This window comes from Pecten maximus, chromosome 1, assembly GCF_902652985.1.
Source record: "Pecten maximus chromosome 1, xPecMax1.1, whole genome shotgun sequence".
In the NCBI taxonomy this organism is placed as follows: domain Eukaryota; kingdom Metazoa; phylum Mollusca; class Bivalvia; order Pectinida; family Pectinidae; genus Pecten; species Pecten maximus.
The window spans coordinates 14,501,343-14,525,330 of NC_047015.1; positions in this window are offsets into that span (position 1 = coordinate 14,501,343).

Here is a 23,988-nt window from a genome sequence, read left to right on the forward strand (position 1 = left end):
AATTTCCGTAAACACACAGTTAATAGTTAATAAGGCAAACAGCCTAGTCGGACTTATACGGAGGTCTTTTGTGTACTTGGATGCATCAATTTTTTAATTACTCTTTAAGTCATTAGTACAACCTTATTTGGAATATGTCGCACATGTTTGTAGTCAGTTAGTCATTATAAAGCCAAGGATATTGAACTACTGGTAACAGTACAGAAGCTCTCTCTCTCTTTTAATTTGCGCCCCTGTGCACCCAACACTCCACATTAATCGTCATTATTGACGGAAGGGAGTTATGATAAGAAGCTTCGAAGTATAAGGACTAGTTTTATTATTTATGATTACCGTTGCCTCTGTTTATAAGTTCTGACGATTACTATGCGCTCTGTTTTGGAAAATTAAGTGCTTAAACTAAATTAACTACTGGTTTCCGATTTCACTGGTTGGCGATTTCATTTGAGAGTGTTTTACTCACCATTTTCGTCTGTTTCCCGCGGATTTTGGGAGCATCAGTAAAGAAAACCTAGACCATCATTGTTAAAAAAATAAAACAGTTATAATTATAGAAAAGGGATTTGAAATCATAGCGGAATAATTATGTTTTTTTTTCAGTTATTCTGTAAAAAAATGTTGACAAAAAACAAAACACCTTCAACAGTTTTATAAATCACGCTATTTTCAAGCAATGATAGGTCCAAAAACTTCTCTTCCGGTGAGTGAACAATGGGGAAAGGTATAGAGCGGATTTTTTGCACCATGATCGGTCAATATTGATGACGTTCACTGTGCCCATTTGGCAAATAAAGTATATAAGAGCTGGTGCTGATATAAAAAGACGAATTTAGTTTGCTTTACTGAAAATGTGATGGCTGTAAATATATTTTAAAGCTCGTTTGTGACAGCGAATAATAATAGCGATTTCCAACAGTCAAAGGGAGATAACTCGAGAAACAAAAGCCGCTAAAGAACAAAAGAGGCATTTTAGTTAATGTAGCTGTTTTACCATGCAATATACTACAGGCCGTATTGAAAACTAAACGAAAGTCTTAATATGAAATCATCTTAGATAAAATAATTGATTATTATTATTATTATCATAATTATACCCACGTCATTAAACATAATTGAAATAGCACAATTATGCTATAATATTGAATAAACAATTAATTGCTGGCAAATGAGGAAATATTATAATAGCTTTATTTTGTTTTCAATAAAACACCTAATGATACGTGTATGGTAAACACCAGATACCTCATTGGTTGATAGAATCAAGGCGTTATAAAAATTAAAAAAAAAAACAACAACAACAACAACAACAAAAAACAAAACACAAAACTATTTTTTTTTATTGATCTATTAAAGGCTAAACGTAGAACAGTTTTAAATAAGGGAGAATTAATTATATGAACCAGATTAGTTAACTGATGGATACAATTATTATGAAATGATTTATCAACATTGTTTACCTGTGTTACAGTAAATAATTAATTGCATACGAGACATTATCAGAAATGTTCCAAATCGCTGTTAATATTAAATATCTAAATAGGAAAAGATTTATGTTTGTGGCATTAAACTGAAAAGGTCAAGAAAACCAATTTTAAAATAATTATGTATTTAAAATGAAAATGGTAATGAAAATGAACTGTTTAAAAAAATTAAAATGGGTCAACCACAGTAAATCGGCTTGTCACAGGTGAAATGACCGAAATTTAAATTAACACAAAATGTCCCCAAAGTATGATAATGTACTGAATTAGTGCTTGCTTAACAGATAAGCATCAAGTCTTTCTTTTTTTTTTACTTTTTTTTTTTTATAGTTTTTTGAAAGGACTTGCAGTTACCGCTCCTCTACGTTACACTGCAATACAATACTGAAATACAAGAATTTTATTACATTTTTACCAGTGAAATATCAAAAAATATTCATTCTATAAAAGTGATATTTTTCACTAGTGACAAATATCATATTTTTCACTAGTGAAAAATATCACTTTTGCTGATTTGACCAATCAAATCAATGATTAGAAAATACCAAAATAATTGACCAATCAGTAAGCCCGACATACATGTCAGCACCTGGACAGGGGAAACTACTTTTTTTGTTTACAAATTATCGCTGTAGTCCTAGTTAGCATACGGGGTAGGGTTTTCGTTGATAAAAAATGTAATAAACAGAATATCTAACAGTGTCTTCAGTAATACCAAATATATTTCACTCGTGTGGCTAATATTTTAATATTTTTCACTCGTGCTGCGCACTCGTGAAAAATATCAAAATATTAGCCCCACTCGTGAAATATATTTGGTATTACTGAAGACACTGTTAGATATCCTCTATGTATTGCAGTGTATCGTAGAGTATCGTAGAGGAATGGAAATTACAAGTCTAATTTGAATTAATTGGTTTTGCAATAAAATTATGCTTTAATCCAATTTCAATGAAAAACGCACCTTACCCCTGTAGAAATGCCTGTGGTGTTACCACATGAATTTGGTTCCGATGAAAAGTTGAATACCATCACCAATAATGCTTTTGATTAACATCCACTTCCACTAACTGCCATTGATGTTCATTCGAGATTCCACGGGGTTACCAATGTTTTGAATCTTTATGGCGTAATTTCAATAGGACTATCTGCTGTTTTGAATGGGATTAAAAATATTAAAAATGTGCCCAAATTGAGACATTACACCATGTACTGTGATGCAGGGTTGAAATAAAAATCTTTAAAATGCAGAAATATCCGTGTGTTCAAAATATTAGAACGACGAAAAACCCCAAAGAATTACACATTGTAGTGATTATATGGAGCACCATCCGTGCCGATATTACTGATCATAATTGAGTTCACAATCACTTTGTTCCTGATTTACCAATAGACCGTTTGCATGATGTTGTGCAGATGTAAATTGAAGATATGTTGGTAGAAAATGAAGATAACCAAATATTAATTGAAAGTACGCTGATGGACAATAAAAGAGAGAGAGCCGGAGAGAGAGAGAGAGAGAGAGAGAGAGAGAGAGAGAGAGAGAGAGAGAGAGAGAGAGAGAGAGAGAGAGAGAGAGAGAGAGAAAATGGACACACAGAACGACATACAAGGCAACAGAACGAACACCTTGGTAAACAAAGACATGGACAATGAAGAGGGATACAAATTGAACAATAAGACAGGAATGGATGATCCATAGAAAAATGAAATGAACACTTCAGAAGGAAAACAAATTGAACAATCAGATAGGAATGGAAGATCGACAGGAAAATGAAATGAACACTTCAGAAGAAAAACAAATTCAGAAGGAAAACAAATTGAACAATCAGATTGGAAATGTCGATCTAGTGAGAAATGGAACGAACATTCGTGAGAGGAAAATTGATTCGGGCAGAAAACAAGCTGAACGCATCGGAGAAAAGGGGAAGTAACTGTCAATAAGATATGGAAACTGCTGAGGAAAAGAACGAAGACACTGCCAGGAACGGTACAAAAAGTAATCAAAATGAAACGAGAAATCGTGAGGAAAACGACTTCGAAATAGATCCTTACAAATATGTTGTGGTGCTGTACGAATAGGAACCATTTTCTTGTATTATTCGGAAAGCCAGTTCAATTGATGTGTTTGTGGAATGTATGTAAAAACAGGAGATGGAAAGTAGCTTTCTTGGCTAAGACTAAAGGATCGCTCTGGTATCCACTGTCGCAAATCAAAGCTTTAATACCTCTAACTGTTAAAATTACAAGATCTGTGTACTGTGTCAAATCATACAAATGTTGAGGAAAACTTAGCTATTAAAGTGTTTTCTCCATGTTTTGCGTTTTAGTTTGTTTGTTTTTTACTTAAATGGATAATCTTCCAAAATGTGAAAGATGAAAAAAACAACCAAACTATTTACAAAATGTATTAGTTTATCATTGTTTAACGTCTTATCAACAGCAAAGGTCATCTAAGGACGGCCTCCTGTGCGTGGGACTTGCATGGGTGTGGTGAGTGTGTGTTTTGTGAGACTGCGGTATGTTTGTGTAAGTCTCCATGTGATGGTCCGGAACTTTTGCCGATTTATAGTGCTACCTCACCGAAGCATACTTTTTTTTATAATGATTTTTTTATTCAAGTTTTTCGTCAATGCAAAGTACATAAAAATACAAATACTCCTTTACATACTCGCACATACATATACAAAACCCTATTTATAAGACTTGTTTGCTGTCTCCCACATATATATATATATATACCATACACATCCTATGACACATTTCTTATTTCATAACCATTAAAGTAACATGTACATCATCTATGAGAAATAAATATCTCACTTGTATGCTCACACAATCGTATATAAACATATATCTCATTTACATACTCGCCTTTACACACATCCTATGATATGCTTATAACATGTACACATATCCAGTATGGAATATATATATATGTATCTTAATTGTATACACACAAACATAAACAAACATATGTCGGATCTAACATTCTAAAAACACACGTAGTACATACATCTCAAAGTTTTCATATCTTATTAAGCACACAGACGCATAGCACACTAGGGAAATCTCTGCTAGGGGCATATTTATATTTCCATGTATATATCATAAGTATATACATACAACAGCATGATAAAGATAGAGAGAAAAAAAACCCGAATAAAACACACACATGTCTACTATCTATGAATCAGAATAAATGAGAAGTACTGAGATATCAGTAAAGAATTAAAATAAGGAAATTCATTAATTAATTAAGTAGCGGAAAAGGGTTTTTAGTAGATAAATACAGATTTAAAAAAAAAGACAAAAAACAATAAGTACATTGCATTGCATTTATAAGAGAAAAGGAATTGGAGTTGATAACTGCCAAGGAAAACAAAGAACAAGAGAAAGGACAGCATAGAGAAATGGGAAAAGAAAGAGACAGGGTAGGTTGGGGTGAGGTGGAGATGGAGGAGCAGTACTAAACAAACACTCACACAAATAGATGTTCATGTATACATTGTATTTTACATTATAGAACTATATTACAAAGGCTAAGACTAAAGGATCGCTCTGGTATCCACTGTCGCAAATCAAAGCTTTAATACCTCTAACTGTTAAAATTACAAGATCTGTGTACTGTGTCAAATCATACAAATGTTGAGGAAAACTTAGCTATTAAAGTGTTTTCTCCATGTTTTGCGTTTTTGTTTGTTTGTTTTTTACTTAAATGGATAATCTTCCAAAATGTGAAAGATGAAAAAAACAACCAAACTATTTACAAAATGTATTTAGTTTATCATTGTTTAACGTCTTATCAACAGCAAATGTCATCTAAGGACGGCCTCCTGTGCGTGGGACATGCATGGGTGTGGTGAGTGTGTGTTTTGTGAGACTGCGGTATGTTTGTGTAAGTCTCCATGTGATGGTCCGGAACTTTTGCCGATTTATAGTGCTACCTCACCGAAGCATACTACTGGAGACACCCAGCAGGACACCCCATCCTGTCACATTAAACTGACAACGGGTAAACCAGTCGTAGCAGACGAAGTACCATATGAATATTGATTAAAGTTAATTTCATAAGAATCAATTACTTTGATACAGTATCAATTGAAATGACCAGCATTCATAACACTAATATAATCATTTTATAACAAGAAATTGTAACATTTATTTATGTAAAACACCATCGACTTTAAACCATGTAACGTGATATTTGAGCTACCATAGTAACCAATTAAGTGCTAATTAATAAATACAAATAGTATTTTTGTGATCTAATATGTTAATTCTGTAACCTACTGAATTAAAGTAATCAACCTAAGAAAGCTTCTAGATTTACTCGTATTGCATTCAAATAGCACACATCTCTTATTGAATATCCAAGGCTTGATTTGTATAGTGGTCTCTTGTAAACACAATAAACAAGCCTAAGTCAAAATATAGAATCAAAATGGTGTGACAGAAAATGTATGTCAAATAAAATAAAGTCAGTTTGAAACTAGACAAATGCTATATGAGAACGTGTTTTAAATAATTTCATTTGTTTTTCAGTTAGTCGCTCACTACCTCACAACATATTCATCTGCAACAAGAGGTTCACTATTATAAATCATATAAAGAAAATGTCCACTTTACGTTTCAGTACATAGCACAGAAATTTCGAGTCTCGCATTTACAACAATTACGAAACAGGTTACATTGTACATCGTCTTATACGTTGGTTGGTAGGAATTAACTACATTGGATGAAATTCCCAGCTACATATATCAAACACAAACATCTTATGACGCAAAAACAGCTGACAAGTATTTACAATAAGTGCAAGAAGTAACACACACATATATGATCTCGTTGAATAGTAGCTGGTGAAGTACACCAAGACATAACATTCCGGCACACCTTATTTTACATTTAGCAAAAATAAAAAAAGAGGAATGTATTAATTATATGACACTAATGTATACCACTTTTAATTAATTTATTAACATTATATTAGGCACGTGTAGTATCGTAAGTTCCCGATGATATGAAATAATTTATAATTATATATTGACTATGGATACCTTGCTGTAATAGTTCCATACGCTACACTAGAAGTCGATGGAGATGTCCCCCCTTCTGAATGGTCAAATGCAGTAATAGTTTGAGAACTTGTCCCTTGGTGCGACCAGCACATTGTCTCGCTGCTAGATGGTCACAAAATGCTCATATACTGATTCATGTTTTACATTCAACAGGAACAGAGTATATTACAACCTTTAGATGTACCACTATGATAATACATAGAATTGACTTGGACAGATGATCCTATTTTTTATCAAACCCGCGCTGTATAAACCAGTAGCGTTGGAGAGAGAACTAGAAGTTGCCACATGAAAGGTTATGTAACATCTGTGAGCAACGTCATGTTGCCACTGACTTACCCACAACAGCAATAAGTCATATCGGAATATACCCACAATAGCAATAAGTCATATCGGAATATTACCCTACAATAGCAATAAGTCATATCGGAATATTACCCACAATAGCAATAAGTCATATCGGAATATTACCCACAACAGCAATAAGTCATATCGGAATATTACCCACAACAGCAATAAGTCATATAGGAATATTACCCACAACAGCAATAAGTCATATCGGAATATTACCCACAACAGCAATAAGTCATATAGGAATATTACCCACAATAGCACTAAGTCATATCGGAATATTACCCTCAATAGCAATAAGTTATATAGGAATATTACCCACAATAGCACTAAGTCATATCGGAATATTACCCACAATAGCAATAAGTCATATCGGAATATTACCCACAACAGCAATAAGTCATATCGGAATATTACCCACAACAGCAATAAGTCATATAGGAATATTACCCACAACAGCACTAAGTCATATCGGAATATTACCCACAATAGCACTAAGTCATATCGGAATATTACCCACAATAGCACTAAGTCATATCGGAATATTACCCACAACAGCAATAAGTCATATAGGAATATTACACACAACAGCAATAAGTCATATAGGAATATTACACACAACAGCAATAAGTCATATCGGAATATTACCCACAACAGCAATAAGTCATATCGGAAGACTACCCACAATAGCACTAAGTCATATCGGAATATTACCCACAATAGCAATAAGTCATATAGGAATATTACCCACAATAGCACTAAGTCATATTGGAATATTACCCACAACAGCAATAAGTCATATCGGAATATTACCCACAACAGCAATAAGTCATATCGGAATATTACCCACAACAGCAATAAGTCATATCGGAATATTACCCACAACAGCAATAAGTCATATCGGAAGACTACCCAACATTTCACATTAATAATGTCGGTATTCTCTGTTGTTTAACACTACGGGAAAGCGTCTCCGTCATGTTACATGGACTGAACAGGAGACGCAAAAGTCAAACAACACCTTTGGTTACCATGGTCTTCAGGACCTAATTATGTTAAACATTAACGGGGAATAAGAGATAGTCAACCAAATCTTACCCGAATCATTCGAAACAAGATGTCAAGACCAAAGCTTGTAATGTTTAATTAAACAAAATGATAATCAAAACGCTAATTTAAGGTTAAGATGAATAAACAATCATGTTTAAACAAGCTGCAAAAATCTAATTGTTGACATCTAATACCGTTTTACCCTTACGTACATGTAGTACTTTGATATAGAAATAAACTCCTTTTTAGTACTTCGGTGTCAGCATTCACAGCAAACAAATATATATGGACCTCCTACCTAGTAACAAATGTGCCAGTGAACAAAAACAGCCAACATAATGTAGACATCCATGTACATACTTATTTGTCGTTTCTCTGTTAATAAAACATAATTCGAGCGAAAAATACCTATCATGCTCGGTTTATTGCTCGACCAGAGATATATCGACATTTGAGAGAGGACAGGCAAAAAATAACGACATGTAAGCATTTCCCATGGTGCGTCACATAGATTTCATGGCTGTAGTATCACAGAATATGTTTATGATGTATTAGGAATTTTAGTTACAGTATGAATAAATGAAACAAGAAATTTTGACGTATTACAGACCCCCCACCCGCACCTCCCGGCCCTTTCCGCTACGTGCCAAATGTTTATATCAAGATAAAGAATTCGGGAGGTGGACACAGGAAGTCATATATAGTATAATAATGATACAGTATCAAAACTACATCAAATAGGAACGTAAAGCTTTGGTATATAAATTGCATCAAACCCGGTGAACCAACTGACAATATAGATTTTATTATACAAACTACGTTTTTATCATTAATGTTGTGACATTTTTCAGGGATATGCCGAAAATCACCAGACTGTGTTTAACAGTAAAAGACATAGCACGCCATACAATCAGTTGGCGTTTGTTTCTTTACAGCACACATCTGTTCTGTAGAAACACAACTGCTAATCTTGTATTCTGTAAGGAGTACAAAAAAAATATCGATGTTTGAGACAAAACTATATGTTTTAAGAGTCGAGTTATAAAAATCAGTAAATTTGAACTGAATTGCCATCTTACATAGAGAAATAATCCCACCGCGAAACATTTCACAACAGGACATAAATCTTCCTGTGTGTTCAACAAAAAATACGCCTCTGTATCTGTCAACTCCCGAGTGCTGGCGTACGGTGAGCTGTTTTAATCATAACTGCATGATTAATGTTATAGAATCTGACATCTTGGAATTTCCAAGGCCGATATTCACGCAGAATAATCGCTGTAATCAAACCTCTTTTGCTTGAAATTTCGACAACAAAAATATCCAGAAATGAACGCACCCTCAACGACTGTAAACTACATTGTAATAAAGATAATAGCAGGTTTGGTGGGATACTTCACCTATTTACACTGATTTGGAACATAAATTGAGAGGAAGAGTTGGTTCAGATTGATATCGTGTAACCCTCACACATCGTGACATGACTCGGATACTTTACTCGAGTGCGAGCGTGTTTCATTCCTGTGGACGATAACCATCCTAATGACGTTATAGTTAATCCGGCGTCACGTGCCATCATTGTGTGAAAGAGAACAGGAATATAATAACAATATTGTTTGATAATTTCAACTGGAAAATGACACAAAGTATGTGTGCTCTTTGGTAACAAGTGAGGCAATATCAAGTACAAAGGAGTTTGAACCACACAATATCAATCTCTATGAGAGAGATACAGACCTTTAAATACAGGTTGGAAATTTCAATAATTACCAATGTCAGCCTATTCCTCTTGGTACAAAAAGGAAGGAAGGAACATCAGCACATTCTTCATTAAACTGCAAAGAATAAGAATGGATACGTGTATAGTCGGTCCAGTACCCACAGCATGTATGTCAATATGTAGGAGGGTAGGTAGGCAGGGAAAATAAATCTGAATCACACTCATATCTTAGGTACTAATCAAGTGTTTCTCGTTCTGTTTATTAAATTTGGATATGAGAGCAAACAGCAAAGTATTGCTTAGGAAAAGGTACCAGGATATCATATAAAAACTTCTGAAATAATCTCGATGAAAAAATCACAGGTCTAGTTACATCGATCGTGTCTGCGAATACCCCGGGTAAAATGGTAAAGGGAATAACACCAATAAAACATGTATGTGTTTGTGGAGATTGCGATATGTTTTCAATTTGCCGTGGTTTTTTTTGCGATTTTGAGTAAGAATTATGGTTTCGTTATTATGTCGGTATTCTCTGTTATCCCTCTTTATGATAGTGTGGTACTGGTGCCGAGTTTATAGTGCTACCTCACTGAAGTGTACTAGCGTAGACAATCAGACAGAAGATAAACACACTCGGTCACATTATACTGACTATGTTAGAACTAGTCGTCCCACTTCAATAATTCTGAAAGTTCAGCAGGTAGCAACTATCATTTTAGAACCCAAACCCTTCCTCAAAGGGACAATCACTCAACTAAGACCAAACGTGAGGCAGTCTCACGGGATATATTAGGAAGAAAAAAGTTGTTTAGAAAGAAGAGAACAGATAGTATCCTAAATTGGTTCTCTCTTACCAATTATACGATGAGGGGCAGCGGATACAACTCTTTTATTGTATGTTAAAAAATGAAGATGGCTTACATCTGTGAGTTAGTTTTAAGCGGTTGATGTTAAAAATCCTGTGTGTAAGTGATCGACATAGTCAATATAGTTTTTTATTGCATTTTTGCCAGTGAAATATAGAAATTTATCAAACTAATAAAACTGATTTTTTCACCACAGCGATGAGCACTGAAAATATAGGATTTTGCAGTGAAAATATAAGTTTTGCAGTGAAAGTATAAGTTTTCCGTTTTTTACCAATCAGAGCGAACCTTTGCATTCATTCACCTCATTGAAACTTGCCGATTTTTCCAATGGAAGCGAAGATAAATACATTGGTTATTTTGCTGTATTTCTGAAATATTCATACTAGCTTTTGACAAAATATTCGCTTGACGTTAGCTATCTATGCACAGATTCTCCTATTACAGCAGAAAACGCTTAAATTGTGTTGATCAGTCCTTTCAAAATGGCGCCGTCAAGTTGACGTGGAGTAATGTCACAGAGAGATGACGATATAACTGATTCCCGCACTTTTTGACAATATTGATTTTTCGATGTTTTTAATTTTAAGTATATGAATTGCAATAAAAAGAAAATTTTTGAATGGTTTCCCGTTTAATATAACATTATGTTTCACAAGTATGACAGAATATTTCGATATTTTTCACTCGTGCTTCGCACTCATAAAATATCGATATTCTGGCATACTCGTGAAATTATGTTATATCAAACGGGAAACCATTCAATTCCTCTGTATTTGTTATTTGAAAACAACACGAAAATCGTTACTAGTCTGAAGGAAACCTGACAATAATCCGTATTAACCTGCAGGCTTCATGTCATTTTTCTGACAGGGTTTCATTTAGTTATCGAAACAGCAGGTTGTAAAGTGTTGATGAACAGTCTATCAGGAGAAATGAAATCTCGAATTACTTATCTGTTGTACAAGTAACGTTAACGAAGTGGTTCGTTACGAGACTTTTATATTGATATACAATTTGAAAAAAAAAAAAAAAAAAAAAATGAAAAGAATATGCGTTGACGTGTTGTATTTTTATTGTTGATGATGGACAATCTTTCCCGTCAGTCAGAGCCAACATGTACATATCATCAAAGTGTCATCCCATGTTGATACTGTCAACCAAGTAAGAACGAATTCCCATAGAATTCAAGCAAATTATGGTCAAAATGTGATTTTCCTATATACAAGGATATATATATTTGTAGAATTAACCCCTCCCCAGGGGCATGAAATTCACAATTTTGGTAAAGCACCTTAACATCCTTCCACCTATGAAGAGTATTTGATTCTACGTACTTATCTGGGTCTTGAGAAGACTTTTGAAATTTTAGCCAATTTGAACCCTTTTAGCTCCGCCCATCAGAGCCTTGAGGGACGGGAACGATATAATTCTTATTGGCTGACTTTCGTCGGCTATGAAAGGTTTCTTCAAAATTTTACTCCATTCGTTTAAGGGTTTCGAAAAGAAATCGAAAGTGTAAATTGTTTACGGACGAACGACGCATTAATTGAACCTATTAATTGTCAATTTGTAAATCAACTTAAATTAGTTTTCCTGATATTATTTTATCATCAGGACTATTTTATACTGCATAGTTGGAAGAACACAAAGAAAATGACAGAACGAAAAGAAACGAACGACGCATTAATTGAACCTATTAATTGTCAATTTGTAAATCAACTTAAATTAGTTTCCCTGATATTATTTAATCATCAGGACTATTTTATACTGCATAGTTGGAGGAACACAAAGAAAATGACTTTACAGTAAATAAATCACATAAATCAGGAGGAAAACTACCATCATCTTGGTCAATGATGACAATAGTCACCTTTAATATATATACTGGATTGTTACAATAATGACAATAGTCACCAGTGATATATAAACTGGATTGTTACAATAATGACAATAGTCACCTGTGATATATAAATTGGATTGTTACAATAATGACAATAGTCACGTGTGATAGATATACTGGATTATTACAATAATGACAATAGTCACGTGTGATAGATATACTGGTTTATTACAATAATGACAATAGTCACCTGTGATATATAAACTGGATTGTTACAATAATGACAATAGTCACGTGTGATAGATATACTGGTTTATTACAATAATGACAATAGTCACCTGTGATATATAAACTGGATTGTTACAATAATGACAATAGTCACCTGTGATAGATATACTGGTTTATTACAATAATGACAATAGTCACCTGTGATAGATATACTGGATTGTTACAATAATGACAATAGTCACCTGTGATATATAAACTGGATTATTACAATAATGACAAAAGTCACCTGTGATATATATACTGGTTTATTACAATAATGACAATAGTCACCTGTGATAGATATACTGGTTTATTACAATAATGACAATAGTCACCTGTGATATATAAACTGGATTGTTACAATAATGACAATAGTCACCTGTGATAGATATACTGGTTTATTACAATAATGACAATAGTCACCTGTGATATATAAACTGGATTGTTACAATAATGACAATAGTCACCTGTGATAGATATACTGGTTTATTACAATAATGACAATAGTCACCTGTGATATATAAACTGGATTGTTACAATAATGACAATAGTCACCTGTGATAGATATACTGGATTGTTACAATAATGACAATAGTCACCTGTGATAGATATACTGGTTTATTACAATAATGACAATAGTCACCTGTGATATATAAACTGGATTGTTACAATAATGACAATAGTCACCTGTGATAGATATACTGGTTTATTACAATAATGACAATAGTCACGTGTGATAGATATACTGGTTTATTACAATAATGACAATAGTCACCTGTGATATATAAACTGGTTTATTACAATAATGACAATAGTCACCTGTGATAGATATACTGGTTTATTACAATAATGACAATAGTCACCTGTGATATATAAACTGGATTGTTACAATAATGACAATAGTCACCTGTGATAGATATACTGGTTTATTACAATAATGACAATAGTCACCTGTGATATATAAACTGGATTGTTACAATAATGACAATAGTCACCTGTGATAGATATACTGGATTGTTACAATAATGACAATAGTCACCTGTGATAGATATACTGGTTTATTACAATAATGACAATAGTCACCTGTGATATATAACTGGATTGTTACAATAATGACAATAGTCACCTGTGATAGATATACTGGTTTATTACAATAATGACAATAGTCACGTGTGATAGATATACTGGTTTATTACAATAATGACAATAGTCACCTGTGATATATAAACTGGTTTATTACAATAATGACAATAGTCACCTGTGATAGATATACTGGATTGTTACAATAATGACAATAGTCACCTGTGATATATAAACTGGATTGTTACAATAATGACAATAGTCACCTGTGATAGATATACTGGATTGTTACAATAATGACAATAGTCACCTGTGATAGATATACTGGTTTATTACAATAATGACAATAGTCACCTGTGATATATAAACTGGTTTATTACAATAATGACAATAGTCACCTGTGATAGATATACTGGTTTATTACAATAATGACAATAGTCACCTGTGATATATAACTGGATTATTACAATAATGACAATAGTCACCTGTGATAGATATACTGGATTGTTACAATAATGACAATAGTCACCTGTGATATATAAACTGGATTGTTACAATAATGACAATAGTCACCTGTGATAGATATACTGGATTGTTACAATAATGACAATAGTCACCTGTGATAGATATACTGGTTTATTACAATAATGACAATAGTCACCTGTGATATATAAACTGGTTTATTACAATAATGACAATAGTCACCTGTGATAGATATACTGGTTTATTACAATAATGACAATAGTCACCTGTGATATATAAACTGGTTTATTACAATAATGACAATAGTCACCTGTGATATATAAACTGGATTGTTACAATAATGACAATAGTCACCTGTGATATATAAACTGGATTGTTACAATAATGACAATAGTCACCTGTGATAGATATACTGGATTGTTACAATAATGACAATAGTCACCTGTGATAGATATACTGGTTTATTACAATAATGACAATAGTCACCTGTGATATATAACTGGTTTATTACAATAATGACAATAGTCACCTGTGATAGATATACTGGTTTATTACAATAATGACAATAGTCACCTGTGATATATAAACTGGTTTATTACAATAATGACAATAGTCACCTGTGATATATAAACTGGATTGTTACAATAATGACAATAGTCACCTGTGATAGATATACTGGTTTATTACAATAATGACAATAGTCACCTGTGATATATAAACTGGTTTATTACAATAATGACAATAGTCACCTGTGATAGATATACTGGTTTATTACAATAATGACAATAGTCACCTGTGATAGATATACTGGTTTATTACAATAATGACAATAGTCACCTGTGATAGATATACTGGATTGTTACAATAATGACAATAGTCACCTGTGATAGATATACTGGTTTATTACAATAATGACAATAGTCACCTGTGATATATAAACTGGATTGTTACAATAATGACAATAGTCACCTGTGATAGATATACTGGATTATTACAATAATGACAATAGCCCCCTGTGATAGATATACTGGATTGTTACAATAATGACAATAGTCACCTGTGATATATCAACTGGATTGTTACAATAATGACAATAGTCACCTGTGATAGATATACTGGATTGTTACAATAATGACAATAGTCACCAGTGATATATAAACTGGATTGTTACAATAATGACAATAGTCACCTGTGATATATAAATTGGATTGTTACAATAATGACAATAGTCACGTGTGATAGATATACTGGATTATTACAATAATGACAATAGTCACGTGTGATAGATATACTGGTTTATTACAATAATGACAATAGTCACCTGTGATATATAAACTGGATTGTTACAATAATGACAATAGTCACCTGTGATAGATATACTGGATTGTTACAATAATGACAATAGTCACCTGTGATATATAAACTGGATTGTTACAATGATGACAATAGTCACCTTTAATATATATACTGGATTGTTACAATAATGACAATAGTCACCTGTGATAGATAAACTGGATTGTTACAATAATGACAATAGTCACCAGTGATATATAAACTGGATTGTTACAATAATGACAATAGTCACCAGTGATATATAAACTGGATTGTTACAATAATGACAATAGTCACCTGTGATATATATACTGGTGTACGATAATGACAATAGTCACCTGTGATAGATATACTGGATTATTACAATAATGACAATAGTCACCTGTGATATATAAACTGGATTGTTACAATAATGACAATAGTCACCTGTGATATATATACTGGATTGTTACAATAATGACAATAGTCACCTGTGATATATAAACTGGATTGTTACAATAATGACAATAGTCACCTGTGATATATAAACTGGATTGTTACAATAATGACAATAGTCACCTGTGATATATAACTGGATTGTTACAATAATGACAATAGTCACCTGTGATATATAAACTGGATTGTTACAATAATGACAATAGTCACCTGTGATATATATACTGGTTTATAACAATAATGACAATAGTCACCTGTGATAGATATACTGGTTTGTTACAATAATGACAATAGTCACCTGTGATAGATATACTGGATTATTACAATAATGACAATAGTCACCTGTGATAGATATACTGGATTATTACAATAATGACAATAGTCACCTGTGATAGATATACTGGATTATTACAATAATGACAATAGTCACCTGTGATAGATATACTGGATTATTACAATAATGACAATAGTCACCTGTGATAGATATACTGGTTTATTACAATAATGACAATAGTCACCTGTGATATATAAACTGGATTGTTACAATAATGACAATAGTCACCTGTGATAGATATACTGGTTTATTACAATAATGACAATAGTCACCTGTGATAGATATACTGGATTGTTACAATAATGACAATAGTCACCTGTGATATATAAACTGGATTATTACAATAATGACAATAGTCACCTGTGATATATAAACTGGATTATTACAATAATGACAATAGTCACCTGTGATATATAAACTGGATTGTTACAATAATGACAATAGTCACCTGTGATAGATATACTGGATTGTTACAATAATGACAATAGTCACCTGTGATAGATATACTGGTTTATTACAATAATGACAATAGTCACCTGTGATATATAAACTGGATTGTTACAATAATGACAATAGTCACCTGTGAATAGATAAACTGGATTATTACAATAATGACAATAGTCACCTGTGATATATATACTAGATTGTTACAATAATGACAATAGTCACCTGTGATAGATATACTGGTTTATTACAATAATGACAATAGTCACCTGTGATAGATATACTGAATTATTACAATAATGACAATAGTCACCTGTGATAGATATACTGGATTGTTACAATAATGACAATAGTCACCTGTGATATATAAACTGGATTATTACAATAATGACAATAGTCACCTGTGATATATAAACTGGATTGTTACAATAATGACAATAGTCACCTGTGATAGATAAACTGGATTATTACAATAATGACAATAGTCACCTGTGATATATAAACTGGATTATTACAATAATGACAATAGTCACCTGTGATATATAAACTGGATTATTACAATAATGACAATAGTCACGTGTGATAGATATACTGGTTTGTTACAATAATGACAATAGTCACATGTGATAGATATACTGGATTGTTACAATAATGACAATAGTCACCTGTGATATATAAACTGGTTGTTACAATAATGACAATAGTCACCTGTAATAGATAAACTGGATTACTACAATAATGACAATAGTCACCTGTGATATATAAACTGGATTGTTACAATAATGACAATAGTCACCTGTGATATATAAACTGGTTGTTACAATAATGACAATAGTCACCTCTAATAGATAAACTGGATTACTACAATAATGACAATAGTCACCAGTGATATATAAACTGGATTGTTACAATAATGACAATAGTCACCTGTGATATATATACTGGTTTATAACAATAATGACAATAGTCACCTGTGATAGATATACTGGATTATTACAATAATGACAATAGTCACCAGTGATATATAAACTGGATTGTTACAATAATGACAATAGTCACCTTTAATATATATACTGGATTGTTACAATAATGACAATAGTCACCTGTGATATATAAACTGGATTGTTACAATAATGACAATAGTCACCTGTGATATATAAACTGGATTGTTACAATAATGACAATAGTCACCTGTGATATATAAACTGGATTGTTACAATAATGACAATAGTCACCTGTGATATATAAACTGGATTGTTACAATAATGACAATAGTCACCTGTGATATATATACTGGTTTATAACAATAATGACAATAGTCACCTGTGATAGATATACTGGATTGTTACAATAATGACAATAGTCACCTGTGATAGATATACTGGATTATTACAATAATGACAATAGTCACCTGTGATAGATATACTGGATTATTACAATAATGACAATAGTCACCTGTGATAGATATACTGGATTATTACAATAATGACAATAGTCACCTGTGATAGATATACTGGATTATTACAATAATGACAATAGTCACCTGTGATAGATATACTGGATTGTTACAATAATGACAATAGTCACCTGTGATAGATATACTGGATTGTTACAATAATGACAATAGTCACCTGTGATATATAAACTGGATTGTTACAATAATGACAATAGTCACCTGTGATATATAAACTGGTTTATTACAATAATGACAATAGTCACCTGTGATAGATATACTGGTTTATTACAATAATGACAATAGTCACCTGTGATATATATACTGGATTGTTACAATAATGACAATAGTCACCTGTGATAGATATACTGGTTTATTACAATAATGACAATAGTCACCTGTGATATATAAACTGGATTGTTACAATAATGACAATAGTCACCTGTGATAGATATACTGGTTTATTACAATAATGACAATAGTCACCTGTGATATATATACTGGATTGTTACAATAATGACAATAGTCACCTGTGATAGATATAACTGGATTATTACAATAATGACAATAGTCACCTGTGATATATAAACTGGTTTATTACAATAATGACAATAGTCACCTGTGATATATAAACTGGATTGTTACAATAATGACAATAGTCACCTGTGATAGATATACTGGATTGTTACAATAATGACAATAGTCACCTGTGATATATAAACTGGATTATTACAATAATGACAATAGTCACCTGTGATAGATATACTGGATTATTACAATAATGACAATAGTCACCTGTGATAGATATACTGGATTGTTACAATAATGACAATAGTCACCTGTGATATATATACTGGATTGTTACAATAATGACAATAGTCACCTGTGATAGATAAACTGGATTATTACAATAATGACAATAGTCACCTGTGATATATAAACTGGATTGCGCCATGTCACCCAAGTTAGTGGCACCTTTACACATGAAACTTGATACTTAGTATCTAAATTGTGATCAATCAATATACACGCGATAGGACTCGTCATCACATTCGTCTGCACAGACATTAGGAAACCAAGATGGTAAAATCGGACATGGGAGGTTATCAACCCCATACTTCAATCAATTTGGTAAATGCTGGATATTGCATTTTAAAAAGTACGTGTGTTTATATTCTGAACTACTTCGGATTTATAATGGTTTTTGCCTTGTTCCAGATCAAATTCATAACGGAGGTTGCAATTGAGAACAGTAATTGTGGAAGTTTCTACGAATACACATATACACAATAGGGAAATGTCCGAGTATGGTTTCATTCAGAAAGGTTTGAATAGAGACCGTTAGAAGATCGCTGTTCAATTGCTGAACTTGTTGCCGACTCCGGGAATAATCAAGGCATTTGCTGATTTCTTTCGGAAATCTTTTCGCCTTTCTATACATTTCATTTGTAAGGTCCCCATCATATTTTGTAACTCACTTACACCTTGGCATTAACCTTTTATATAAGCATGGTCAGCTTGTGCTAAACAGATCCATACTCATTGATAACATTTTTCTGTACGTGCACAAGGATGTATTAGTCATCGTACTACAGAAGACTTTTAAAACAGTATAATTTGATTTACCTCGTTAGAGAAGGTATTTTAACGGGACAGAAATGGCCATTAATACTCTAAAATAAGACAACGAAGCGCCGAGACGTTCCAGACACCAGTGATTTGGTCATTGGTCTACTGATCGCTGATGTCTAGGAGAGAATGTATTTTCAGACGGTCTGTCGACACGGGTCAAAAGGACGAACATTTCAAACATGACAAGTATAGTTTAGTGCCGTAAAGTAAATGGCTGTCCATCCCAACTGGTAAACAAACATTACTTTCCACTCATGTTACGCTCTTAAATACCACTGAAGCATCGGTTACTCATCTCCGGATCTTCCAAAAGTGATTTTTATTGGTGCCAAAGACAAGGTTCCCATCGTCGGCATGATTTGAAGACTCAGATAATGGTATTGATATTTCCCGCAGTTGTACTTTTCAACCGTCACGATTATTAATTACATCACAAACCCTTAATTACTGCGGATATGTAAAAAAAAAAAAACCAGAAACAAACAAACAAAGATAAACAACATTCATATACCAGTAAACATGCGAAAGTTCGTTTGTCAGCCTTTTTTGGTTTGTTTTACGCGTCAATTAAGAGAATTAACACTTGAAGATAAATAACATAGCAAAGAACTGATTACAAATTACATTACTACTAATGGCCATAATGTAGATCTTGAGGTGAGATGATACATCTGTTACTAGTACATATAAAGGTCATTTAAGGACGATGTCCTCGATTAAAGGGGCCACTGACAGGACAGTATTATAGCATAATAATACCGAAATGCCCCTCCTTGAAATGGCAGTGTAGCATCCAAACTGGTCACATTTTTTATTGTCAACGAGCGAAGCAGTCCTCAAAAACTTTCAAGCAAAGACCAGAATGTCTTGACCAGGGGACAGAACTCATAACCATCCCAAGCGATCGCTCAACATAAAGGCCAGAAGTGAAGCAAGGGAGACATGAGGATATTTACTTTTTATGCTACTGCTACCTGGTGAAGACATCATTGTGTTGATGCTGGGGGTTAAACGTCCTCGCAGTGACAAGCAAGGACAAGATAGATAAACAGCATTTACCGTATGTGTGAATCATCATTTACCGTATGTGTGAATCATCATTTACCGTATGTGTGAATCATCATTTACCGTATGTGTGAATCAGCATTTACCGTATGTGTGAATCATCATTTACCGTATGTGTGAATCAGCATTTCCCGTATGTGTGAATCATCATTTACCGTATGTGTGAATCAGCATTTCCCGTATGTGTGAATCAGCATTTACCGTATGTGTGAATCATCATTAACCGTGTGTGAATCACCATTAACCGTATGTGTGAATCAGCATTTACCGTATGTGTGAATCAGCATTAACCGTGTGTGAATCATCATTTACCGTACGTGTGAATCATCATTAACCGTATGTGTGAATCATCATTAACCGTATGTGTGAATCATCATCTACCGTATGTGTGAATCATCATTTACCGTATGTGTGAATCAGCATTTAATGTGTACCATAGATACCTGTATATGGGTTTACCAGAAACATCAACAATTTCCACTGATGTAATGGGGGACCACTAACTGTGTTTTTAAAGCCGGTTGGATTCTGTCAGGAATATTCTGTATAGTTTTTTTTCGTGAATTTATTTTGTTCGACATGATGCACGTTACATTTTCAAGAAGCGATTTTGGTCAACGTTTAAATGTTACCGTGATAAAAAATACAGTCGCTGCATCTTTGTAATTTTATGAAATTGTAATTGAATACTGCAATAGAAACCTGTTGTATTGCATTATGAGTGCAGCCAACTGTACCTTAAATCCTCCAGAACTAATTAAGAATCATATTTGCTCGGTAGTATTATCACGCTTGCCTTGCACTTAATGACCCAAGTGTGAGGTACACGTGTGCCAAGGGTTTCAAAGAATGTTCGTATGAGCAGTTTAGTAAACTTGGCTAACACTGGTACTATACTACAGCGAGGTGTTGTTTTTGGTAAGTATTACCCCACCAAATAGTGGCGGACAGCATACAGTGATCACTGTTTCTTCGAGTCAGTGTGTCCATGCGTCCAAATCTAGTTCGTGCCCGCTTTATAATTTTGTCAGTAGTTCTTGGAACTTCACACTTGGAATATAGGTTAACTTTGGTGAAGCGATATGTCATGCATCTAAAGTAGGTTACTTTGACCTTCATTTTCACCTTTGAACTACACCAAAGAAAAGTTGTACGGGTTCTATTTCCAACACTACTTATCATTGGAACTTCATACTTAGGGTATGGATTCACCTTAATTGTTATTAATCAATTATCTCCGCATTCTTGGCATATTATTCCACATTTAGTAGGGAACTGTAATTCGCCGAATTGTCTTTTGCTTTGTCCTTCAACTTAAAAGGTAAAGGTTTCAGACATAGGGCTTGTCATTATCCCTTATATAATGAGCTACAAAAGGTGTCCCCGGTGTCCTTAGAGATAGGTTTCCATATCCATGTCATATATTTTATCCTACATCCCGAAAGGAAGGCTTAGTTAACGTGATGTGCGAGTTTGTCGTTATGTCTGGACAACAACCATTAAGGTAATCCAGTCATTCGCTCAGGTCCCTAGGGAACCGGTGTAAGTAGTTCACTTCGATAGCAGACGAAGTGATCCGTAAAATAAGAACCATGGGCCCTGATGGACCACTCACTGCTAAATGGCTTCCAAAGAGCTATTCACGTTAAAGGCACTGAAGGGCTCCAAAGCGTTTCACCAGTTAGAACGCTGCTTTACAGGTGTAATGTACATGTAATCAATTTTCTTTAACACGACCTATTTACGACTAAAGTCTAATAAAACAAAGTGAAATCAATGCTTGCTTATAAGCTACAATTTACTTTGTCTTTGAATCATTTATTCGTTCCAATGATTACAGGCAAACGCGATTCAATGCGGCTACACGCCAGTGTCCACCACACTTAGCGAGGCTATGTAAAGCGTATTTCCCTTCCTGAAAGACTTGTCTTCCAAACACATGTAGCATTAGCTAAAACGTAAAAAATATATTGTTCTGAATGATCCCTCATTTCAATATATAAAGTCAAATAAATCATCAAGTCTATCGATAACCAACGATGACCTTCTCTCTTTACATTGCTTTCTCCTTAGGGTATTTACACCCTCGATATTTCTACTGTTGTCTTCTCTACCCTTTTCTATAGCGTCCTTGCTTTCAATCGACCGTGGAGCTTTATGTACACCCGTACACACATGCAGATTCGGGAGAACGTTTGTAAGACGCGCGACAACCTATTCTGGTTCAAACAAAGAATTTGCCAACGGAACGCTTTTGTATCTCGATGATAGAGGCCATTCAAGAAACAAAAAATGGACAAGATGTGAACATATTTGCACTAACGAAAGATTCCTTGTGGCCCGCTCTTGTATACAAGTCATTAGACAGAATAGTTGCCATATGTCTGTTACAAATATACATAATTTTCCCATGTTACGTCGCTATGAAAAATAAATGTACATTGTATATGGAGGTGACTTCCCGGGTTAGGCTTATGCACTTCTTCTGAATGTTTCCGGAGATGTAGGCTGATGGAGACCAGGATGACCTCCCCTGTGTGTGAGATACATGCCTGTAGTGTATGTGTGGAGAATAAAGGGTGGTAGTATTTGTTTCCCTGAAGTATCGAGGAAAAAGTTTGTATCAGGTGGACGAGTCTCGACACGGATGATACAGTGTCACCCGTCAACAGATACCTTGTTATTGACAGCTACCAGACCCATACTTAACAAGCTGGTCGTTGAACCCCGCGCTGTATGCACACTTAATTTGCTCAGCTGTTTGGTTAGATATTTCATTACAATCGACAATATATGCCCTTCACCAATAGGCAGGATGACCTTCATTTTGGGTATAATTAATTCGAAATTTTGTATTATTGAGTCGGGTCAATATTCTATGTGGCATGTAAATCGGAACCGACGGTGGTTCCTGATTCCATGATGCTTTATTGGTAGGATTCAAGAGAAGGTAGATTTGATCCATCATTGGACTCAAATATACATGCATAGCGGAGAGTGAGTTGTTCTATCAATTTATAGTTAAAGCAAACATTATCAAATTTATCTGAACCCGGAAATATAATAAAATGTAT